The sequence below is a fragment of the Manis pentadactyla genome, chromosome 16 (assembly GCF_030020395.1).
Source record: "Manis pentadactyla isolate mManPen7 chromosome 16, mManPen7.hap1, whole genome shotgun sequence".
Classification (NCBI taxonomy): domain Eukaryota; kingdom Metazoa; phylum Chordata; class Mammalia; order Pholidota; family Manidae; genus Manis; species Manis pentadactyla.
Genome location: NC_080034.1, coordinates 50108927 through 50132087, shown reverse-complemented (window position 1 = coordinate 50132087; position 23161 = coordinate 50108927).

Genomic DNA, 23161 nt, shown 5'->3' with positions numbered 1-23161 from the left:
ACTAAACAGTCCACAAGCTGTTCTGAATCCCAGCCTCCTTTGAGGTACATTGGAGCTGCAAGACTAGTTCTGACCAAAAGACTCGAACAGGAGTGACAGGTGGAACTCCTGGGTTAAGACTGGTCGGTGCTTGATGTGTCTTCTATCCCCTCTCTTTCACTGAACAACACATACTCCAGATGACATAGCTTCAAGAGGTGGTTTTATCAGATTTCATATAAACAAGAAAAAAGCTTTTATTGTATTCTACAATAGTCTCTACAATAGAGGGATTTGTGTATTAATGCATTTAGCTTTAATTGTCCTATTAAACTCCGTAACTGAAAGCAATATTCTCAGCCTTTATATGTTTTCAAAACTTATTGTAAAATACTATTTTTTTGGAAGCACATTTAAGGGACTTTAAAAACACAAAGCCAGTCAGCAAGAATTACTACATAGCCATCGCAGCAGTCCATTTCTGATAGAGACATGTTGAAGTCTTCTACTATAATAATGGATTCATCTACTTCTCCTTGCAGTTCTATCAGCTGTTGCCTCATGTATTTTGATGCTTTGTTGTTAGGTGCATGCATACTAAATTTTTATGTCTTCTTAGAAAATTGATTCCTTTACGATTATGTAATGCTCCTCTTTGTCCCTGATAATTTTCCTTCCTCTGAAGTTTGCTCTATCTGAAATCCACTGCAGCTTTCACTTGATTAGTGTTAACATGGTATATTTTTCTCCCTTCCTTATTTCTCACCCATTTATGTCTTTATATTTAAGGTGAGTTTCTTGTGGGAAACACATAGTTAGGTCTTATTTTTTGATCCACTGTGACAATCTGTCTTTTAATTGGTGTATTTAGACCACTGAAATTTGAAGTCATTTTTGATATATTGGATAATATTTGCCATATTTAGTTTTCTATCTGTGGCCCTTTTTCTTTTTCCTATTTTTGTCTTCCATTCTTTTTCTGACTTTTGTGATTTTAACTGAATATTTTTATTATTCTATTTTCTCTCCTTTCTTAGCATATCAAGTATATTTCTTTTTTAAAATACTTTTTAGTGATTAATCTAGAGTTTGCAGTATACATTTACAACAACTCCAGATAATTTTCAAATAACACTATATTCCTTCATAGGTGGTGCAGTTACCTTATAATAACAAAATATTCCCAACTGCTCTCTCCCATCCCTTGTATCATTGCTGTCATTCACTTCACTTACACATAAGCTAGAATTATCAAATACATTGTTGTTATTATTGTTTGGAATAAACTGTCATTTGTTAAATCAATTAAGCATAATAAAAATTAAAGTTAATTTTACCTTCACTTATTCTTCTCTGGTGCTTTTCTTTTCTTTATGTTGATCTGAATTTCCAACCAATATCATTTTCCTTCTCTCTGAAGAACTTCTTTTAAATTTTCTTTCAAGCTAGGTCTACTGTCAACACATTGCCTCTTTTTTTTCTGAGAAAGTATATCTTCTCAACTTTGAAGAATCATTTTTCAGGATATAAAATTCTTGGTTTGTGGAAGTTTTTTTCCTCAATATTTAAAATATTTCACTACACTTCTTGCTTGCATGGTTTTTGGAAGGGATGTCAGATGTAATTTTCATCTTTGCTCCACTATAGCCAAGATGTTTTTTCCCACTGACTTCTTTCAAGGTCCTTTCTCTTTATTTTTCTGCAGTTTGAAATGAAATGCCTAGGTATAGTATTTTTGGAATTTCTCCTGCATTTTTTGGATCTGTGCTTTAGTGTCTGACATTAATTTGGAAGAAATACTCATGGATTATTGCTTCAAATATATCTTTTGTTCTTATCTCTCTCATTTCCTTCTGCTACTCCCATTATGCATATGTTATACCTTCTGTAACTGTCCTGCAGTTCTTGGATATTCTATTCTGGTTTTATTCTTGTTCAGTCTTTTTTCTATTTGTTTTTCAGTTTTGGAAGTTTCTATTAACATATCATCAAGCTCAAAGATTCTTTCTTCAGCTGTGCTCAGCATAATAATGCATTCATTTGTTTGTTACAGTGTTTTTGAAATCTAGCACCCCTTTTTGAGTCTTTCTTAGAATTTTCATTTCTCTACTTACACCATCTGTTCTTGCATGCTGTTTACTTTTTCCATTAGAACTCTTAACATATTGATCATAGCCGGTCTTAATTCCCAGTCTGATAATCCCAACATCCTTGCTATATCTGAGTCTGGTTTTGATGCTTGCTTTGTCTCTTCAAACCATGTGGGGATCTTGTTTTTTGTTTGTTTGTTTTTTACTCCTAGTATGCTCTGTAATTTTTTTGTTGAAACCCTATCATGGTATACCTCAGTAAAAGGAATCCCAGTAAATAAGACATTAATGATGTAATGATAAGGTAGAAGACAAAAAAGCAGCCTTTATTCCTATGATTAAATCTAAGGCTTTTGGTGAGCCTGTACCTATGGACTGTGAGCTTCACAAGTGTTTCTAAGTTTTATCCCTCTTTTAGGTAATACAGTATAACTACAGAGGTGGAATTGGACTAGAAGGGGCTGGAGTTGTATACTTCTCTATCCCCAGGTTGGTTAGATTTTAATAAATTCTCAGTAAATTAGACTCTGGTAAAACAGTTTCTTTGGAGTGCAGACCTTGTTAAGAAAAACAGAATGCTCTGACATATTAAAAATAATAATTTTTTTTCCTACACACTTCTGGAAGCATGAAGGGATTTTTCTTCAGTATTCACTATGAGAACCTGATAGAGTTCCTAAAGGTAAAACTCACAAAAGTGTGGTGACCCCACTTGATTAAGCCCCTGGAATTTTTTGAACTCTCAGACTTGTCCACACCAAGCTTCCAGCAATTCATCCATTTTAGTTTTGGTTTCTTACTCTGATACTGTTCCTGCAAAGGTTTCTGCTTTGGTAAATTCTGACTGTCTGTATCCATCTGTATGTCTCTCCGTTTTGGGAAGTAGTGGTTTTCACTGTGACCTTACTTCTCTGAAATTTCTAAAAGAGTTGTTGATTTTTCAGTGTGTTCTTTATGATAGTGATGACCCCAAAGCTTTATATGCTGTACCAGAAACTAGAAGTCCTGTTGAGTGTTTTTATTGTTGAAATGTGTTGGATTTTGTCAAGTGCTTTTCTTTGCCTATTGAGAAGGCCATGTGGTTTTGGTTTCTTTATTCTATTAGTATGGTGCATTACATTAACTGATTTTTAGGTGTTTAACCTTGCATTCTGGGATAAATCTCACTTGGTTGTGATCTATAAATCTTTGTATATTATACTGGGTTCTATTTGTTAGTTTTTGGTTCAAGATTTTTTAGTCTACAGTCATAAGAGATATTGATCTGTAGTTTTCTTTTATTGTGATGTCTTTGTCTAGTTTTGTTATCAGGGTAATACTTCCCTCATAGAAGGAGTTGAGAAGTATTCCCTCCTCTTTTACTTTTTGAAAGTGTTCACAAAAGGATTTGTATTAACCCTTTTTTAAATGTTTATAGATTTCATTGGTGAAGCCATGTAGTACTGGACTTTTCTTTGTGAGTAGTTTTTTACTGCTAATTCAAGTCTCTTTACCTTTTTAGGTCTATCTAGTTCTTCTGAATATATATATATATATATATTTATATAATATATCTACATATAGATATATAGATATATTTATATATAAATTCATATACATATACTATAAATAGATATAGATATATAGAGAAACATTATCTATTTCTGACCAGTTTTAGTAGTTTGTATCTTTCTAGGAATTTGTCCATTTTGTCTAAGTTATCTAATTTATTACCATTCACTTGTTCATAGTAATCCTTTATATCCCTTTTATTTGAGTAACATTGGTAGTAATGTCCCCTCTTTTATTTCCAATTCTAGTGATTTGTCATCACTCTTTCTTGGTCAGTCTAACTAGGGTTTTATTGATCATATCTTCTCAAAGATCCAGCTTTTCTTTTTTTCACTGATTTTCTCTATAGTTTTTCTATTTCATCTGTTTCTTCTGTAATCTCTGTTATTTTCTTCTTTCTACTTGCTTTAGGTTTAGTTTATTCTTCTTTATCTAGTGCCTTTAGGTAGAATGTTACCTTATTGATTTGAGATATTGTTTTTTTAATATAAGCATTTATAGTTATAAGCACTGCTTTAGCCAAGTCCCATGACTTTTGAAATATTATATCTTCACTTTCATTTATCTCAAAGTTTTTTCTAATTAATCTTTAAATTTCTGCTTTGATCCATTGGTTTATTTGGGAGTGTGTTCTTTAATTTCCACATACTTGGGAATGTTCAAATTTGTCTTCTGTTACTGATTTCTAGTTTCATTTCACTGTGGTTAAAGTAGATACTTTGTATTATTTCAATCTTATAAATGTACTAAGACTTGTTTTGTGGCTTAAAGATGTTGTCTATACTGTAGATGTTCCATGTGCACTTGAGAAAATGTGTATTCTCCTGTCTTAGGGTGGAGTGTTCTGTATATGTTTGCTAACTCTAGCTGGATTATAGTGTTATTCATGTCCTTTATCTCCTTACTCATCTTCTGCTTAGTTGTTCTATCCATTATTGAAAATGGGGTATTGAAGTTTTTAACTATAATGGAATTGTGTATTCCTTGCCTCAATTCTGTCAATGTTTGCTTCATATATTTTGGGGCTCTGTTGTGAGGTACTTAAATATTTATAATGGTTATGTATTTTTAATGAATTGGCCTTTTTACCAATATATATCCTTTTTTTGGCTCTGGTAACAGTTTTTATATACTATTTTGTCTGACATTTGTCTAGCCAACCCAGCTCATTTTTGGTTACTGTTTTCATGGAATATCTTTTTCTATCCTTCATTTTCAATCTATTTGTATCTTTGAATTTAAATTGCATTTCCTGTAGATTGCATAAACTTGTATCTTGCGTTTTTGCTCATTCTGACAACCTCTGTCTTTGATTAGATTGTTTAATTCATTCACACAGAAAGTTGTCATCTGTCCTTTTATTATTGTTTTCAGTATTTCTCATATCCTATTTGTTCCTGTAATTCTCCTTTACTACTTCTTTTGTATTAAGCTAATATTCTCTGATGTAGCATTTTAATTCCTCTAATGATTTTGTTTTCACTCTACTGTTTGAGTTATTTCCTTGTGATTGCTCTAGGGCTTACCATATACATCTAAATTTATCAGACTCAGCTTCAGATTTATACTATTTCATTCCAGTGAATATAGAAATACTACTTCCATACAGCTCCTTTCCCTCCTCCCTTTTCTGTGGTATTATTGTTATACATTTTCTTACATCTGTGAAGGTTACAAACCCAAAAATGTATTGCTGTAATGATTACTTTATATTTTTTAAGGAAGTTAAGAAAATAGGAGAGTAATTATATAGCTATAGCTTTTTAAAATATTAACCTTCTTATGTATTATTTCTGATTGTCTTTATCTGTTCTTGCAGATTCAAATTGCCATCTGGAGTCATTTCTGTAGTTCAGTACAGCTCTGTTTCCACCCACCTTCTTTGTGCTTTTATTGGCAAAGATATTATATTTCTACAGTGTATCATATTTCTATAATGTATAGAAACAACAATACATTATAGACACATATATAAACCAAAAAATTGCATTTTAAATCAGTAGAGAGAAGAAAAGAAATTTGCATTTAGACCTTTATAAATTTATGCTTTTATTGTATATCTTTCATAATTACATAGTTACCTTTACTGGTGCTCTCTTTATTTGTGTGGACCCAAATTCCCATCTGGGATTACTTGCTTTGAGCCTGAAGAATTACTTTAGTATTAAATACAAAATTTCCTCTAACACCCTGTCTTCTATCAAAAATTTCTCTTAGTTTTTGTTTATCTGGGAATTTCTTTATTTCATGCTCATTTCTGAAGGATAGCTTTGCTGGGTATTGGATCTTCGGTTGACATATTTTTTTTTCTTTGATCACTTTGAAAGTATTCATTACCTTCTGGTCTTGGTTGTTTCTGATGAGAAATTAGTTATTAATTGCACTGAGGTTCCCTTGTAAGTGACAAGACATTTTTGTCTCACTGCTTTCAGGGTTTTCTCTATAGCTTTTTTATTATAATGAGTCTCTTTATGACTCGTTTTGCATTTTGCCTATTGGAATTCTTTGAGCTTCCTGGATGTATAAATCAATGGGTTTTGGTAAACTTTGAGAGTTTTGGGCTATTATTTTTTGGATATTTTTCTTCTCCTTTTTTTCCTCTCTCTGTCTCTCTAGTGTTCCTATTACATGCATGTTGGTGCTTTAGTGGTGTCTCCTATTTCTCAGAGGTTCTGTTCATTTTTCATTTTTTCCTTTCTGTTCTTTGAATTTTATACTCTCTATTGATGTATGATCAAGTTTGCTAATTACTCTGCCATTTCAAATCTACTGTTGAGTCCCTCTAGTGAAATTTTCACCTTTAGTCATTGTACTTTTCAATTTCCATCATTCCTGCTTAGCTCCTCTCATGATTTTTATCTCCTTACTACTAGTCTTTATTTGATGTGACATTGTCATCATGCCTTTGATTATGGTATCCTTTAGTTCATAGAATATATTTATAATGGTTACTTTGAAGTCTTTGTTAGATGTCATAGGCAGTTTCTGTTGTCTGCTTATTTTTCCAGTACATGGTTTATACTTTCCTGTTTGTTTACATGTATCATATTTTTGTTGGAAACTGGACATTTTAGATGATATATTGTAGCAGCTCTGGATATTGCCCTACCTCATTCCTCAGGCTTGTTATTTTTTGCCTGTTTGTTTAGTGGCTGCTGGATTATTTTAGTGAAGTCTGTTCTCCCTTCTTCCCCACAATGTTAAGACTCTGGTGTTGTTATTCACAGGGTGCAGCCTTGGTAAGACCATAGTCACCCTGGGATGACAGTGTTTTCAGCAGAGTGGAAGAGCTTTCTTTAGCTATCTCTTTATCTAACCACATCCAGTGTTAAACTTCACAAATTTGTAGAATTCTTTCTCCAGTTCTCTCCATCAAACTAGCTGGCCTGGAGTTTATCCTGTATTTCTAAGGAAACTGTCAATTTTCTCCCAAATGTCTTTCACCATATATCCATTGTTTTTGAGACTATCCTTAATCTTAAACACACTCTGTTGCAAATGAATTCAGTTCCTTTAGGAAGAGATTTGGAGCTTCTCTGCTTTATGGTCTGCTTCTTTGTCTGGCAAAAATATCTGGGGCTTGAAGTAGGGACAATGGTGTGCTTCTCTCTGAATGACACCTCACTCAACTTTGCAGTTGCATGTTTGGTGGAAGGGGCAGGAGCCAGTAGCCTAAGGTCTTTCCAGCTTGCCTGTCTTGTCATCAAGCCATCACCTTATAAGTTAGTACAAGGGTAGTAAAGGACCCAGCATCCTCAGCATACTGTAGTCAAGGTGGAGCCTCCATCCCACAAATTCAGACTCGATGAGAGAAAAGAACCCCTATCTCTTGGCTGCACTCACCTCTTAGCTTCAGCAACAGGTAGCTGGGAACAAGGTGAGAAATGCTGATATCCCTCTCTGACTGGAAGCTGGGAGGAGAGGGATCATTGTGGTTTTGGTTACACCTGTCTGGAGTACAGTTTCTATCTCAGGAGCTGGGAGGAAGATAGGAGAGAATGGTGTTATGAGCTATCACAAACTCTCACTGTTTTTACTGAGCTCAGTAGATTTTCCTGAATAAAATTTTCTTGATATGCTGTACATCTTTAGAACCATTCTCAGAGATTAATAATTGTTTTGTGTTTCAAAAGAATTTTGACTGGTTTCACTGGGGAGCAGGTCCGAGGAGCTCTTTGTGCTACCATGCTTTAAGTGGAACCCACCTTGTTTTTGTGTCTCTAGCCCCCAACCCAAAATTTGGCAGTAATTGGTGCTTACGATATAGACTGAGTGAATGGATGGATAGATGGGTCGATGAGTGATGGTTATCAGGATGTATGATGGTTTATTTTGTGTCAACTTGACTGGGCCATGGGTGGCCAGATTATTGGTCCAATATTCTCTGTGTGTCTGTGAACATGTTTCTGAATGAGATTAACATTTGAATCAGTATAATGAGTGAATCAGATTGCCCTACCTAACATGGGTGGGCCTCATCCTATCAGTTGAAAGCCTAAATCGAACAAAAATGATGATCCTCCCGTGAGTAAGAGGGAATTGCTTTTGCCTGACTGCCTTTGAGCTGGATGTTGCTTTTTTTTCCTGCTGTGAGTCAAACTGAAACATCAGCTCTTCCTGGATCTTAAGCCTACCAGTCTCAGATTGGAACCACAGCATCAGCTCTCCTGGGTTTCTCAGGCCTTAGGACTCCAACTGGAACTAAAATGTTGGCTCTCCTGCACTTCTAGCCAGCTGGCTATAGATCTTGGGATTTGCTAACCTCCATAATTTTATGAGCCAATTCCTTATAATCAATCTACCAATTTACTCCTCTCCTATTGGTTCTGTTTCTCTGGAGAACCCTAATACATTCTTGACATATTTGATATGTGAAGATTAACATTTTTGGCACATATAGAATTTCATGATACAGTCTTTTTTGGTTACCATAGTACTAAAAGCAGCATCCTCACTATATGCACTGTCTCCTTTGGGTGATTAAGTTGGGGTATCTAAACATTTTCTATTCCTCTTAAAGAAACCCTTTTCAAATCAATTACTCTTTGATTATTCAAGTGAAATCAGTGATAATAATGTCCACTATCATTTATTTCAAGTGTTACCTTCAAAGCCTGTGTAGTTAAAAAATATAGTATAGATAAATATTTGTGGGAAACACATATTAAATTTTTTTTCTCAGCCTGACTTCTTGGAAGTTAAACTGGTTTTGTTTTTAAAAATAATCTTCCTCCAAACTTTTGAGAAATCACAATAAAATGGCAGTTGAGAGAGTGGCATTTTTATATTTTGTGCCTCAGTAAATGAAAGTCTCAGTGGAATAATTTCTAATCTGCATTAGCATGTGCCTTTCTCTCTCTCTCTCTCTCTCTTTCTCTCTCTCTCTCTTTCTCTCTCTCTCTCTTTTGTATTATATTCACAGAGCTATTATTATCTGATCCTACTGAGATCTTGTTTAGAGTACACAAAACTTCCCTGGAGGGTTTTCCATTTAAAGCAAAAGAACCAGATCAACAGTACTGTAGTGCAAGCGCTAGGAAGATGCAAAGACTACAGTTGATTTTCATTATGGGAGATGGTATGGCATTTGTCTGCTCACCAGCTTCAGTTCAAACTCTGCAGTAAGGCTAAGCTAAGAACTGGGAACTGGCTTCTGAGAACATCAGGGGAACAACAGCCTTTGCTCAACCATCTATTTTTTGCCCGTTTTTAACACCGAAGGGCTTAGGAAGAGAGCTGACAACATTTGCAACATGAAGCTTATTCAATGTTTCTGTGTTACTACAATTAAGAATTTCAGAAGTATATGTGCTGCCTTTCAGCTCAAACCCAATCGTCCGCTGTGACAGGTCACAGACAAAAACCAGGATAATGACATTCTATCTTGATCACAGGATCCAGACGCACCAGTCTGGTGTAGATCAAAAAAGAAAACAACCACCCAAATGCTGATTTAATTTCCTTTCCTTCAAATATTGAGTTCATATTGAAATTGAGCATACCAAGTGTGAATTTTGCTAAGAATAGCACTCTTAGTGTTATATGAAATCTGAAAATGTTTCTCCAGGTAGTTTTAAAGTCCTAATGTATTATGGCCCATGTTCATTTCTTTCTTTATGTTCAGATTCCGGATTGTACATGATCCTGTCTATCTAGATAAAATGAAGGGGAAAGTTGAGGCAATTACCTAGGTAAGTTAAAAATTTAAGGAAAAATGACTTTGAAAGATTCAGAAAAATGAGGGGAGAGGGATGTAAAGTATTTTGACTAAGCACACAATCTCAATTAGCTTGAACATCTAAATTCTCCTTTTTCTTTTTGTGCTGTTGTGAACATCTTAATTCTCCTTTTCTTTTTGTGCTGTTACCATTTGAAGTTATCAATAATCTAGATTGCGTACTTCCATTCTTGATATGATGAGCCCAGGTGACTTTTCTCTGGAACCATGCTTTGAAAGAGAATCATACTTTCTCAAGCATAGTGGTACAATCATTTCTTCCCATTGTCCAGATGTGGCCCCCATTCAGTAACTTTCCCGAGGATAGAAGCTTGGAGGACATGACAGTTAAATGCCTACTTTCAATATCTGGCTATCATTTCTGCCCCAAACCCCTGTCTATTCTATCAAATGGTCCTGTGCAAAGTAAAACCCTGGAAGCGTTGCCTGTAGTAGGCTGAATAGCAGCCCCCAAAGTTGTCTACTTTCTGAATCCTGGAACTGTGAAAATGTTACCTTACTGCCAAAACGGACTTTACAGATGTGGTTCAGTTAAGGATCTTGAGAAGAAGAATTATCTTGGATCATCCAGGTGGTTCACTGCAATCCCAGGGTCCTTATGAGAGGGAGGTGAGGGGCTCAGAGTCTGAGAAGGAGAGAGAATGATGGAAGCAGAGGCAGGAGTGAAATGGGTCTATGAATTAAGGAATGTGAACAGCCTCTAAAGCTGACATAGTTGAGGAAATGGCTTCTCCCCAGGAGTCCGCAGAAGGAACACAGCCCTGCTGAGCCTTCTTTGACATTTGGTCTCCGTAGCTGTAAGAAGATTAACTTGTGTTGTTTTAAGGCCACAAGTGTGTGAACTTTGGTTACAGTAGTGATAGGAGACTTACACACATGGCTTCCCCATGTAGCCCTAGAGACAGAAAAGCCTAATAGGTTGTCACTCCTAGATCTCTCTCTCTGTTCTTCAGAGAAGAGCTCTTAAACTGGGTGAGAGGTGGCAATCAGCCTTCTAAAATCATATTCACAAGTTTGTCTCACATGCATTTTTTCTGCGAAAAGAATCCACAGATTTTATCATATTAGCAAAGTTATCTATGATTCCCAAATTAAAGATACTACTTTTGATTGGGCATTCCCAAGTTCACATCTTAACCCCCAGCAGGCTGTGGGTGGAGTAAAAGAAAAAGTGTGAATAAGAGAGCTTTTAAAAGGTCTTTGTTCTTTTGTAAGTGGGCCTTCGTCCACTCCTAGGGATGAGGCCGGGTAGGGCTCTGCTCTAAAAGGGTGCTCCCAGGTGTCCCTTTAGGTGCTGGGCTTGTTTCTTACACATGTCAAACTCTATCCCATGGACAGAAGCCCTCACTACCAATGATTTCCCTGAGCCTGGGGCTGGGTGAGCCTGCTCTGCCCCTCACTGCTCTACTAGGCACAGTGGCAATGGTGGTGGTGGGGGTGTGAGCAGGCATGTTGATATGGACATAGCATCTCTCCATTATTCTGTGTGGTCCTCTGTTCATCTTGGCTCTTACATGGCCTCTGATGTGAGGCCTTTTGCCTTTTCATGCCTATGAGGATGTGGGCCGGTAGTAGAAGAAAGGACTTCTCTTCTCTAGTCCTCAAATGATGTATTACTAACAATCTCATGCTCTAAGTGGGAGAAATATGTCATACTAAAATAGAGATAAGATATTTGTTTACTGTCAATGTAAAGGAAAGCAGAGATGAAGCTTCTATTCTTCACTGTGTAGCAGTTATTATCGCGGCTATGATGAGTGTAGTTCTATTTCACTGTGCCTGAAGTTCTATTTTATTTGGTGCCTGCCAGGACATGAAGGCTCAGCTCACTTTCCATTTGGGCTACACCTTTAAGTAGTAACATGTGGGGAAATGGCTGTCTTGTTTGTGTCAGACAGCCATCTCCCCCTGAAATACTTCCTGGTATTCCATATTTAGTAAATGCCCACTGGATACAGGGCAATGTCCAAGACACACTGACACCCCTACCCGTTCACATGCATGTGTCGAGTGAACTGGAACTGGCGCTGGGATGTGCTACTCTGGCCATTGTGGATGGCATTCTTCTGAAACAAAGAGTGTCAACAGCAACTCAGCTGCAGGTTGCTTCCAAGAAAGCTGTAAAAGGAACTGAATGTATTTTGTTTGCTTAGCAGCAAATTCTGAAAGAACTCATAACAATGACTTGACAGTACATGCAAAAACATTGCATTTGCCAAGGACTTTTATATTGACTCTATGTCATTTTTGAGGTACTTGGGGAAGATGTTACTATCTTCCCAAGAATATGGGTCTCCAAAAGGTTAAGGGACTTGTCCAAGGAAAATATGCTGGCAAACAGCTGAGCCAGGACCAAAACCGAGCTATTCGGACTGATTTCAGTGATCCCCACTACCCCACATATTGCAGTGTCTCATCAGGAAAAGAGCTTCCAAGTAGAAACTATGAAATCTTGTATTTTAATTCTCTGTGCTTTCATGCAATAGAAGAGCCTCAGGAAAAGTCACTTAAATTGTCTTTTCCGTCAGCAAAAACTTTACATCATGCAGTCTCTATGTATACATTGCTAAGTATTTACGGAAGTTTTGAAATACAGAAGGCAAGTAGGTAAATGCTCGGTTAAATAGAATTAAAATTCTCTTTGGCTGTGAATATGAAAACGGCAACATTTTAAAAATAGAGTTTTGCTGTTAGGCATTAACTTGATTTAAACATTTAGAATCACCTTTAGTTATATAGTCTGTGTGTGTGTGTATGTGTATGCAGAATCACAAAGTTCCCTAGAGCTCCACATAACATGAATAAACATATGGACTGTTCTCTTACACCTACCCCACAAGTCTGAGTTTTGAGGATTTATATAGTTGGAGACTATGTGGTGTAAATATGTATAAATTTATATTGTGTTAATTTATGGCATGCAGTACAGAAGGCTGTTTCCAAGTTGCAGAGTTCTTCTTCCCACGTTTCTGCTGAAATATTCATCTCTGGGTTCCTTCCCCATGTTTTCCTTTGTCTCCCCACAGATGTTCAGGCAGCTTGTTCTCAGGGGAGTGAATGCGCCTGGGAAGTATGCTTTCTGAATGCAGTTCGGGTACAGATCATACCATCTTCACACTTCCCCTTCAGTCCTACTCACCTCTGTTATGAAGGCAGTTGCTCCAGAGCCACATGGACCTGGGTAGCTCCTGTTCCCTGGCCTGATGTCCTTAAGGTCCAAAGAGGTCTATGTAGATGAGTGGCATTTCATTATATGTAAAAGATTAAAACACACAAACAAACAAATGACTTCACACTGTGTGGTTCTTTGCCAAAGAAGTTGAATTCATAAGAGAGGGACTCCCGCCTAGTCTACCTCTAGATATTTGTGGTTATGTTGAAGGGGAAAGGGTGGTCATGGATGGATGAAGTCCACAGAGTGCTCACAAACCACATTTTATTTGACCTGCTCTCTCACCAGCTTCAGTTGTTAGAAAGTTACTCATATTGACTTATTTGAATTTAATCAATGGTTTCTTTCCTGGTGCTCCCACGGCTGGGTGTGCTAATGGTAAGGGATGATTGAGAAGGAAGCCGTGGGCAGGAAGAGGAAGGGAAACAAAGCCCCAAACTGAGCAAATATCCCTGAGTGATCAAAAGCTGGCTCTAGATGGAAAGAGGTTTGACTCACCCGGGAGTGCTCTGAGGCAAGATGTCTGCCTGCACAGATAATGTCTGTTTGTCAACCTTTAGGGGAAATTCATATGTTTAGATTGTTTAACTGCTTTCCCCTGCCCTTTGAATGGAACTGCTTATGAAATTTGAGGATGGCCCTATTGAGGGAAGAACAGAATTATCTACCATCAGGATTACCCCAAGATTTGTTGATCAGAAGAAGTACTTTCAGGTGTCTGTTGAGCACTACGAATTCACTAGTCCACAAAATGACATATTAATGGCAAGCCAACATCTGTATAATCCTTTAACCTTTAGAAATTTTTTCTTTTCCTTTTCTTCTTCTCCTTCTCCTTCTCCTTCTTCTCCTTCTTCTTCTTTCTTCTTCTCCTTCTTCTTTCTTCTTTTTCAAACATACACTGCCTTATCAACTCTCCCCAACAATCTGGCAAGGTTCCAACTTTTTAACAGAGAAAGAAAGGAAATCTTAGGAAGTTAGAGTGGGCAGCCTAAGGTCACACATTTGGAAAATATCATAGTCAGAATTCAAGCATGGCTATTTTTGCCAAGATAAGGATGTGAGCTGGTACACTGTATCATTCTGAGTTGATGGGGAAAAAAAAATCTAAGTCTAAAATGTTTGTTTAAATCTAGTTTTGCCAACTCATCTGGGGTTCCTGCCATGTTTCCTCCATGTCCTGAATTTTTCTGGACTTTATTATTCCACATCAGGCACACCCAATAAGCACTCGGGTATACATGTCTAGCTGGAAAAGAAGATTCATAGGAGCGAGAAATAGAAAGTAAAAACAGCAAAAATGCATTTGGGTGGATCTTGGTCTTGGGTTTATTTAAATACCGGGGTAGAGTTTGAACTTTAGGTAATGAGAAACCATAAAAAGATCATGTCAACAAACACCTGCTAAGACTTTATAATTTACTACGTCCTTCATGTACAATCTTGCAGTGAATGCTCCTAACAAACCTTCAAGGCCCATCCATTATTATTCCATTGTTACTTTTCAGGAAGGTAAGGCTTAGAGAAGAAGTGGTATTACTAGGTTCGGTAGCCCATGATAAAACTGGGTCTTTATGCTACATAGTATGTGGTGCTTCCAGAAGTTTGATCAGTTAGTGACTTGTCCAATGTAGAATGTATTAAAAGGAGGGAAGTATTTAGGAGCTATGGCAGACAGAAACACATGGAGTGGATTCTTTGAGTTGGAACTCTAAGTGCAGACATCAGCTCCCAGGGCCATGGTATAAACGGCTGTTCTCAGGAGGATGGAAGGCAGAGCAGCCCCTGGATCTACAAACAGGTTCTGCTCATCCATGTGTCTTTCTCTTCATCTGACAGATATATGAGTAATTGACTTCATTTACCAAACAGTCTGAGCACAACGTAAAATCATGCTACTCATCTGAACTGAAAAATATTCTCTATTTTTCCAGAAGCGTCTCCAAGCACCATGTGTGAGAGAACACGACAGAATAGAAACTGATTATGCAAAATGTGCGAGAGAGAACTGCAGCTCTTGGGGACATGTGGCAGCCGTGTGGGGAGGGGAGAGCTGGGGACTGTGGGTGCTGTCCCAAGCTGACTGCTGTGTGTCACAAACTGAATAGTGGGAGAGGCTTAAGTGATGAGTTTGTGGGCTGTTGCTCATAACTCTCTGAGGCACTCATGTGCCACATACACGGGAAGGAAAATATCTTGATAGGCTATACAAAGCTGCAGCACTCACACAGAGGGAAAGAGGGAAATGCCACTAATGTGTGTGTTTGTTTGTTTGATGCTAGGTCTCTGGGTCCTTATGCCGGTTTTCTAGATTTCTCTAAAGATATGAATACTCCATGAGAGCCCCTCCCACTCGATGTCAAATGTACAAAAGCTCTTCAGAGAACTGTATTAGAGTTATTCAGAGAAATAGAACTAATTATCTATCATCCATCTATCTATGATTTATTATAAGGAATTGTCTCATGCAATCATAGAGGCAGAGAAGTCTCAAAATGTGCAGTCAGTAAGCCAGAGACCTGGGAGGGACAGTGGTGAAAGGTCCAGTCCAAAAGCTGGAAGCTCCAAGTTAAGAAGACTTAGTGTTTCCGTTTGAGTCTCAAGGCAGGACAGCTGGTGTCCCAGCTGAAAGCAGTTAGAAGAGGTGTTCTTTCTTACTCAACCTCTTTTTTCTATTCAGTCCCCCTGCTGGCTGGATGAGGCCCATCCCTACCTAGGAGGGCAACCTGCTTTATGCAGTCTACTGATTAAGATGTTAATTTCATCCAGAAAGATCCCCCCAGAAAGATCCAGAATACTGTTTGACCAAGCATCTGGGTGCCCCATTGCCCAGTCAAGTGGACTGATAAACTCAACTGTCATGAGAACAGAAATGGTTACCAGGTCAGGCAGAGGAGAGGTGGGAACATGCAGGCGGAAAGAGCTTGCAAGTGCTTGAGAATCACAGAGCAAGGAATTCCAACGGCATTCTGAAGATGGGCCTCAGTTTGCCTAGCAAAAATGTCTCACCTAGGGAGCCATCCAGGACCCTGGGCTGTTTCCTCCTCTGGCTCCTCCTGACCTGGAGGCCAGAGCCTTCTGTTTTGTACCACCTGACAGCCAGCCTCCACCTAGGACTTGGCTTCAGTGTTGATTGCTTCCAGCTCCTTCCCTCCTCTGTGTTCTGCCGGACTTCACTGATCCTAGCAGCGACCACTTGCAAGCGCCAGTCTCAGTCTGGTTTTGATAACCAACTGCACCCTATGCTACCCTCACTGTGGTTTAAGTAAGTGACAGCCTGTCCCCTGGATGGTTTCCAACAATAGTAGACATACACACATACATACACAAACACACATCATTAGGCTGTGCCGCCATGCAGTTCACATTTCTAGATGGATTCTTACAGAAGCATGTTTGACCTTATGTACAATATGTCAGATCTTGCTTTACAGTGACTAAACACCCCTCCTCCAGAAAAGCTGAATCCATAGATTTCTCTGATTTAGACACATGTGAGTATATACAAAAGCTTGTAAAATCAGTACACAAAAGACTATGTTATCAGGAAAGATTTGAGGAAATGCAGAGTGAACTCAGTAGGTCGATGTCTCATGCCTGTCTGGCTTTGGTGAAATATGGGGATTGAGGGCACCCCCACTGGCCAGGTCTGGGAAAGTCTGAACACAAAATAACTAAGTTTAGTAATGAATTGTAAACCATTAAAAAAATAAGAAACCATACATCCATGCTGACAGTAAATTAAATAATCCAGGGAGAAGAGAGGGCTCTTGCTTAGAGCTGAGTGCTGGAGAACAACTAGAAAAAGTCGGAAAAATCATCAGATTACAAGCATCACGGTAAAGATTGAATCAGGCAAGAACCATTACTGAGTAATAAATTGCACAAAATTTTGAAAAGCAGGATATTTCATGGTCTTAAAGAGTATGTGTGTGGCTCTTAAAGTGTTTGTGTGTTATGGGGTCTGTGTGTGTGAGAGAGAGAGAAAGAGAGATAAAGAGAGGGGGTAGGGAGGGTGTAAGGGAGGGGGTAAGGAAGCAGGCTTTTCTGTAATAGAGGAACTCTTCCCTGAGATTCTGGCTGGCAGCCACGGGTAGAAGGCTGGTCGTCCTGGTCCTCAGGGAAGCGTTGGGTCACCCCAGACTACTTCACTCTCTTAAAATGTAGTAGATATTGGAAACAACTCATAGAATGTGAAGGGATGGTGGTTCATGAATTCTATACCAAGCCAAATCATTGTTCTGAGAAGGGAACAGAAAGATATTTTAAGCTATGCAATGGCTTTTAAAATAAACAATTCAAATAATTCCTTTTGACAACTACTCTAGTAACTGAGTGATTACCCAAAGCAAAGTATTCAAGAACAGAGAAATCCTAGTATAAAAGCAGTAACAGTGAGCTTAAAACCATTTAAACAAAAACTGCTCCAAATATTAATAAGTGTGACTGAAAAAACGGAATGCAGATGTCACTAACATTTCCTGTAGACAGAATGCTGGACATGAGATAAATGATGATAATAGCAACTTACACTATGAAATTATATCTAACACTCTCTATTAACTAACAAACATTGGAAGGGGAAAGGGGATGAGTAAGGGTGAGTTAATTTCAGTATTATACACAGTGGACTTTATGTGATTCAGGGAACTGACGGGAAATCGATAATTCACTCAAATGGTGTAACTGAGGAGAATTGAATGAAGAAATGATTTACCATAACCCTCCTACAGGGGTATGTGGAACCTGCAAGAGACGGTGAAACATCCTGGTGGTGGTAACAGTAGGTAAGCTATTACTAGCTCCTAGGCCTAAGAGTCAGGGACAGGGATGGTTCCTGGGGCCTAGAGAGAGTTGCGGCTATAGCAGTGATCATAGAATTGGCTTCCCAGCAAGAGCTGACTCCTCCAGGGGAAGAGCACAGCACTGCCAGCCCACGGCCCTGCAGGAAGGCAACCGGGAGTGTAAATACCTTGGACTTCTTCCTCACGGTCTCCTGTCTCCTGCCAGAGTCTCCTCTTGGCTGAACACAGCTGAGAGTCTGAGGATGAGAAGACCCGGTAAAAGGACAGCCTTGAGCTCCTGAGCAGATTGCATAAGGATGGAAGATGAGCATGGGACAAACCAAATATTTATCAGAGACAACAAGAAGTACTTTCAATTTATTAATGTTTACATAAATAAAGGTAAACATAAAAAAATGTTAGGTAACCACTAGCATAGCACTTCTCAAATAGTATTTATAGAACAGCTTTTCACTAAATGTTCACTGAAAAAGGGATTCTGTGGTCAAATAAATTTGGCATATCCTGTATTCCACTTTTGGATGGTAACATATCCAAGATATTATTAACATATTAAAAGTTATAAGAATACAATAAGAAGCATTTTTAACTTTATTTTAGCCTCAACTTCCCAAGCCTATTTAATGACAGAATTCTTTAGTCATATAAAAACTCTTAACAACCCATGAAACCTTGAGCAAGTAAGCAGGTTTAAGAGTATGATGTGTATCAAAAAAAATGTATAATAAGAAGAAAAGGTTTAGGATAACTATAGCAAGGAGGCTTTAAAAAAAGAAAGTTTAATGTTAATAACAAGTAAGACAAGGATATCAACTATGTCAATATATAATGGGCAAAACTCATAGAAAGACAACGAACCTAAAAAAAAGGAAAATCCAAAAGAATACTGTCTTCAAGAAATACATTTAAAACTAAAGGTTAAACATAGATTCATCTGAATTGAACTTCAGTTTACCCTCTGATTTTTCACACTTCTCCCTGCTCTTCAGCACTGTGAGAGAAGAGTAATTACAGACCAATTTCATTGTACATATGAATGTAATGAGATATATCATGCTAAAAGAAAACCATCACCATAATAATAAAGCTAAATAAATGGCACAACTAAAATATAATACACAAACTTCCACTTCTGCTTATGAAGGATTACCAAACTGTACTTTTTCTGCTGTGACAACTAGAAAACCAGATAGATTATATGAAATAACTGTTTTCAGAGACTGGACAACAGAGGGTTTGGGACTGTGATCTGTAGAGCAGGAAAACAAATTAATGAGTCCTATGATTGCTGCAGTTTGTTACCTGGAGGCAGTTTCCAGGCCACAGCACAGGAAGGGGAGACTCAAAGACAGCCTGGCAGTCTTGTTGAGTTAAGAAAGTCAGAGTTTGAAGTTCAGGGAGGGTAAGGCCGTTAAAATTTGTGGGACAGGTACTGGAAGAAAGGGAGCGAGAGAAATTGAGATCCAAAGATAGGCAGAGAAGTCCCCTCAATTTTTTGGCAGAAAATGTTTGGGAAAGAACCATTAGAAAGAAGGCTGAAAAATTCCCAAGTTCACATAGGACTTGGAATACTTCACCATCTTCCAGTCAGAAGAAAGAGACCTTATGAAAAGTGGGCATTGGGTATGGAGCTCAAAAAGTGCCCTCCCTAGCAGTAGAGCTAAATTAGCTCTAGACTAAACGCTTCAACGCTTCTAAGGCTTTGCACTAGCAAAGGCCAAAAGAAACCTTAAAATGATCAAACTAAAGATGCCAGAACAAAGTCCTACACTAAATGAATACAACACAATAATGAATGCACCCAATAATGTAAAGTTCACAATGTCCAGTATCCAATAAAATATTAATAAGCATGCAAGGAGCAGTAAAATATGACTCACAACAAAAAGAAAAAAAAACAATCAATAGAAACTAACCCAGAAATAGCGGATGATGGAATGAGCAGACAAAGACATCAAAGCAGCTAGTATAAATTTTATAAATATGGTCAAGGATATTAAGGAAGACATGTGCATGATGAGAGAGAAAGGAAAGATTTAAAAAAAAGAAATGGAAATTCTAGAAATGGAAAACATTATACTTGAAGTGAAAATTATAATGAACAGGGTTAACAGGAAATTGGACATGGTGTGAGCTTGGAAACAGCAATAAAACTCCTATAAAACAATAGAGATTTTTTTTTTAAGTCTGTTAAAAGTGAACAAAGCATTCGTGACTATGGGAAATATCAAGAACTTTAACATACATATAACTGGAGTCCTAGAAGAGAAGAAAGAAAGAAGGAATAAGAATATTTGAACAAAGACTGGCTAAATCTTTTTCAAACTTGATGACAAGTATAAACTTACAGAGCTAAGAAGTCTATGAAGAGCCAAGCATGAAGAAAATGATACCAGGGCACATTATAAGCAAAATTGCCTAAAACCCGTGATGAAAAGAAGACCCTGGGAGCAGCCAGAGGGAAAAAGACATGTACAGAAGAACAAAATAAGGATGACAGCAGACTTCCTGTCAGAAATGATGCAAGCTAGATTAGAGCAATATCTTTAAAGTACAAAAAGAAACCTGTCAACCTAGAATTCTATACTCAGAAAAATAATTTTCAAATATGAAGGCAAAATAAAGATTTTTTATGTAAATAAAAGCTGAAATATTTTTGTCAGCAAAACTGCACTGCAAGAATTTTAAAGACCATTCTTTCAATAGAAGGAAATTAACATTAGATGAAAATTTGGATCTACCAACAAAAATGAAGGAATGAAGAGCACAAGAAGTGAAAAACATGTGGATTATTGTAAAGGGCGATGTCTTACTTTAAAGTGTCTTTAAAGGACAATTGATTTTTTAAAGCAAAATTAATAAAAATATATTTTGGGGTTGATAAACATATGAAGAAGTCAAATATATGACAAGAGCAGCATAAAAAGACAGGAGGGGAGAAATAGAAGTACAGATGACTCTTTAACAACACAAGTTCAAACCGTGTAGGTCCACTTATAGGTAGCTTTTTTTCCATAAATATATGAAAATTTTTTGGACATTTGCAAAAATTTTCAGAAAACATCTGTTTTCTCTAGCTTACTTTATTGTAAAAATACAGTATATAATGCATAGAACATATAAAATATGTGTTAATTGACTTTATGTTATGGGTAAGGCTTCAGGTCAAAGGCAAGCTATTCCTAGTTAAGTTTGGGGAGAGTTAAAAGTTATATGTGGATTTTTGAATGTGCAAGAGTCAGTGCTTCTGACCTTCGCTCTTCAAGGGTTCCTGTATCTTATTGTGAGACTCTTATGTTATACATGAAGTGATGTAATATTACTTGAAGATAGACTATGATAAGTTAAAGATGTATATTATAAACCTCAGAGAAGGCACTGTATCTCCACTACAGTAACAGTGGAGATAAAATGGAATCCTGAAAAATGCTCAGTTAAGCCAAGAACATATGGAACAAATAGAAAATAAGTAGCAAGATGATAGATTTAAACCCAAGAATATAAAAAATTGCATTAAATTTAAATGGTCTACACACTCCCATTAAAAGAGATTGTCAGACTGGATCACAAAGGAAGACCCAACTATATGCTATGTATAAGAAACTCTTTTTAAATATAAAATATAAAAATTCAATATAAATCTTAAAAATAAAAATGCATATAGGTTAAAAGCTAGGACACTTTCCATGCAAATGCTAATTAAAGAAAGCTGCACTGATGAGCTATATTAATATCCAACATAGTGGACTTCAGAACGAGGAGGACTATGAGGGATAAAGAGAAACGTTTCATAATGACAAAGGGATCATTTCATCAAGGAAGAAATAAGGAATCTAAATGTGTGTGGACTTCCTAACAGAGCAGCACACACAAAGTGGTAGAACTACAAGGAGAAATGGGCAAATCCACAGTGATAGCTAAGGATTCTAACGCCTCACTCTCAAAACTGATAGAGCAAGTAGACAGAAAATCTGTAAGCATTAACATGAGCAACCCTATTAACCAGCTTGACCGAACTGACATTCACGTAACACACCATCGTATGATGCCAGCAGAATCAACATTTTTTTTTCTTTTTATGGTATCATTAATATACAATCACATGAGCGACACTGTGGTTACTAGATTACCCCATTATCAAGTCCCCACCACATACCCCATTACAGTCACCGTCCATGCTGTAGTAAGATGCTGTAGAGTCACTACTTGTCTTCTCTGTGCTATACTGCCTTCTCCCAGCCCCCTCTACATAATGTGTTCTAATTGTAATGCCCCTTATTCCCCTTATCCCTCCCTTTCCCACCCATCCTCCCCAGTCCCCTTCCCTTTGGTAACTGTTAGTCCATTCTTAGGTTCTGTCAGTCTGCTGCTGTTTTATTCCTTCAGTTTTGCTTTGTTGTTATACGCCACAGATGAGAGAAATCATTTGGTACTTGTCTTTCTCAAAATCAACATTATTTTCAAGCACACATGGACCATTCATCAAGATACACCATAGCCTGGCCCATCACACAATTCTTAACAAATATTAGAAGGATTGGAACCATACAAAATATGTTCTTTGACTGCAAACTAGGTTCTCTGGAATTCACTGAAATAGAACTTAACCTTTATACACTGACATATTTTCTAATATAACCAGAAGTGCTCATTTAGTTGTCAAAAGAATGAGAAACACAATTAGAACTAACTGAAGCAAAAAGGAGTGAATTGAAAAGAACTCTAGGGTGCCTCACAAGGTTGAAGAGAAATCCATATGACAGGGATGTAGGGATTAACACTTAAGATTCAATGCTATGGGTCTCAGTCTTTGTTCCATTTTGTTCTTCTGCCACTTACACTAATCTCTGTTTAGAGTCATTCTAAGGGCAGCCTCAAACCACACGGTGGGAATATGCTCCCACCTGGTATTGTCTCTTTCAGCAATTCCAGTGTCTATATATCAGTCTTACAGAGTGACTCTGATTAACCAAGCTTCATTCACAGGCTTATCCTTGTTCAGGAGGAAGGATCTAAGAAGAGGATGAGGTAGGAAATCTTTTTGGGAACTTTGAAACCAAAACCAATAGCTACCATTGTCTTCTACAGAGAGGTACCTGAAAAAGAAGCTATACTTGATCTGAATATATATTTTTTAAAGCCATTTGCCATGTGGGTAAGATAATCATCTCAGTTTGCAAAGCTTGGATGCTCTGAAGCTAAAAAAATTCCAGTAAGTCAACCAGATAATTTTCTGTCTACCCCAAGCATGGGCTCCCACCAACAACTGAGTGTCCAGAAGGAGATTTTTCTTTATTAAAGAGGAGAAGAGGTAAAGAGAGGACTA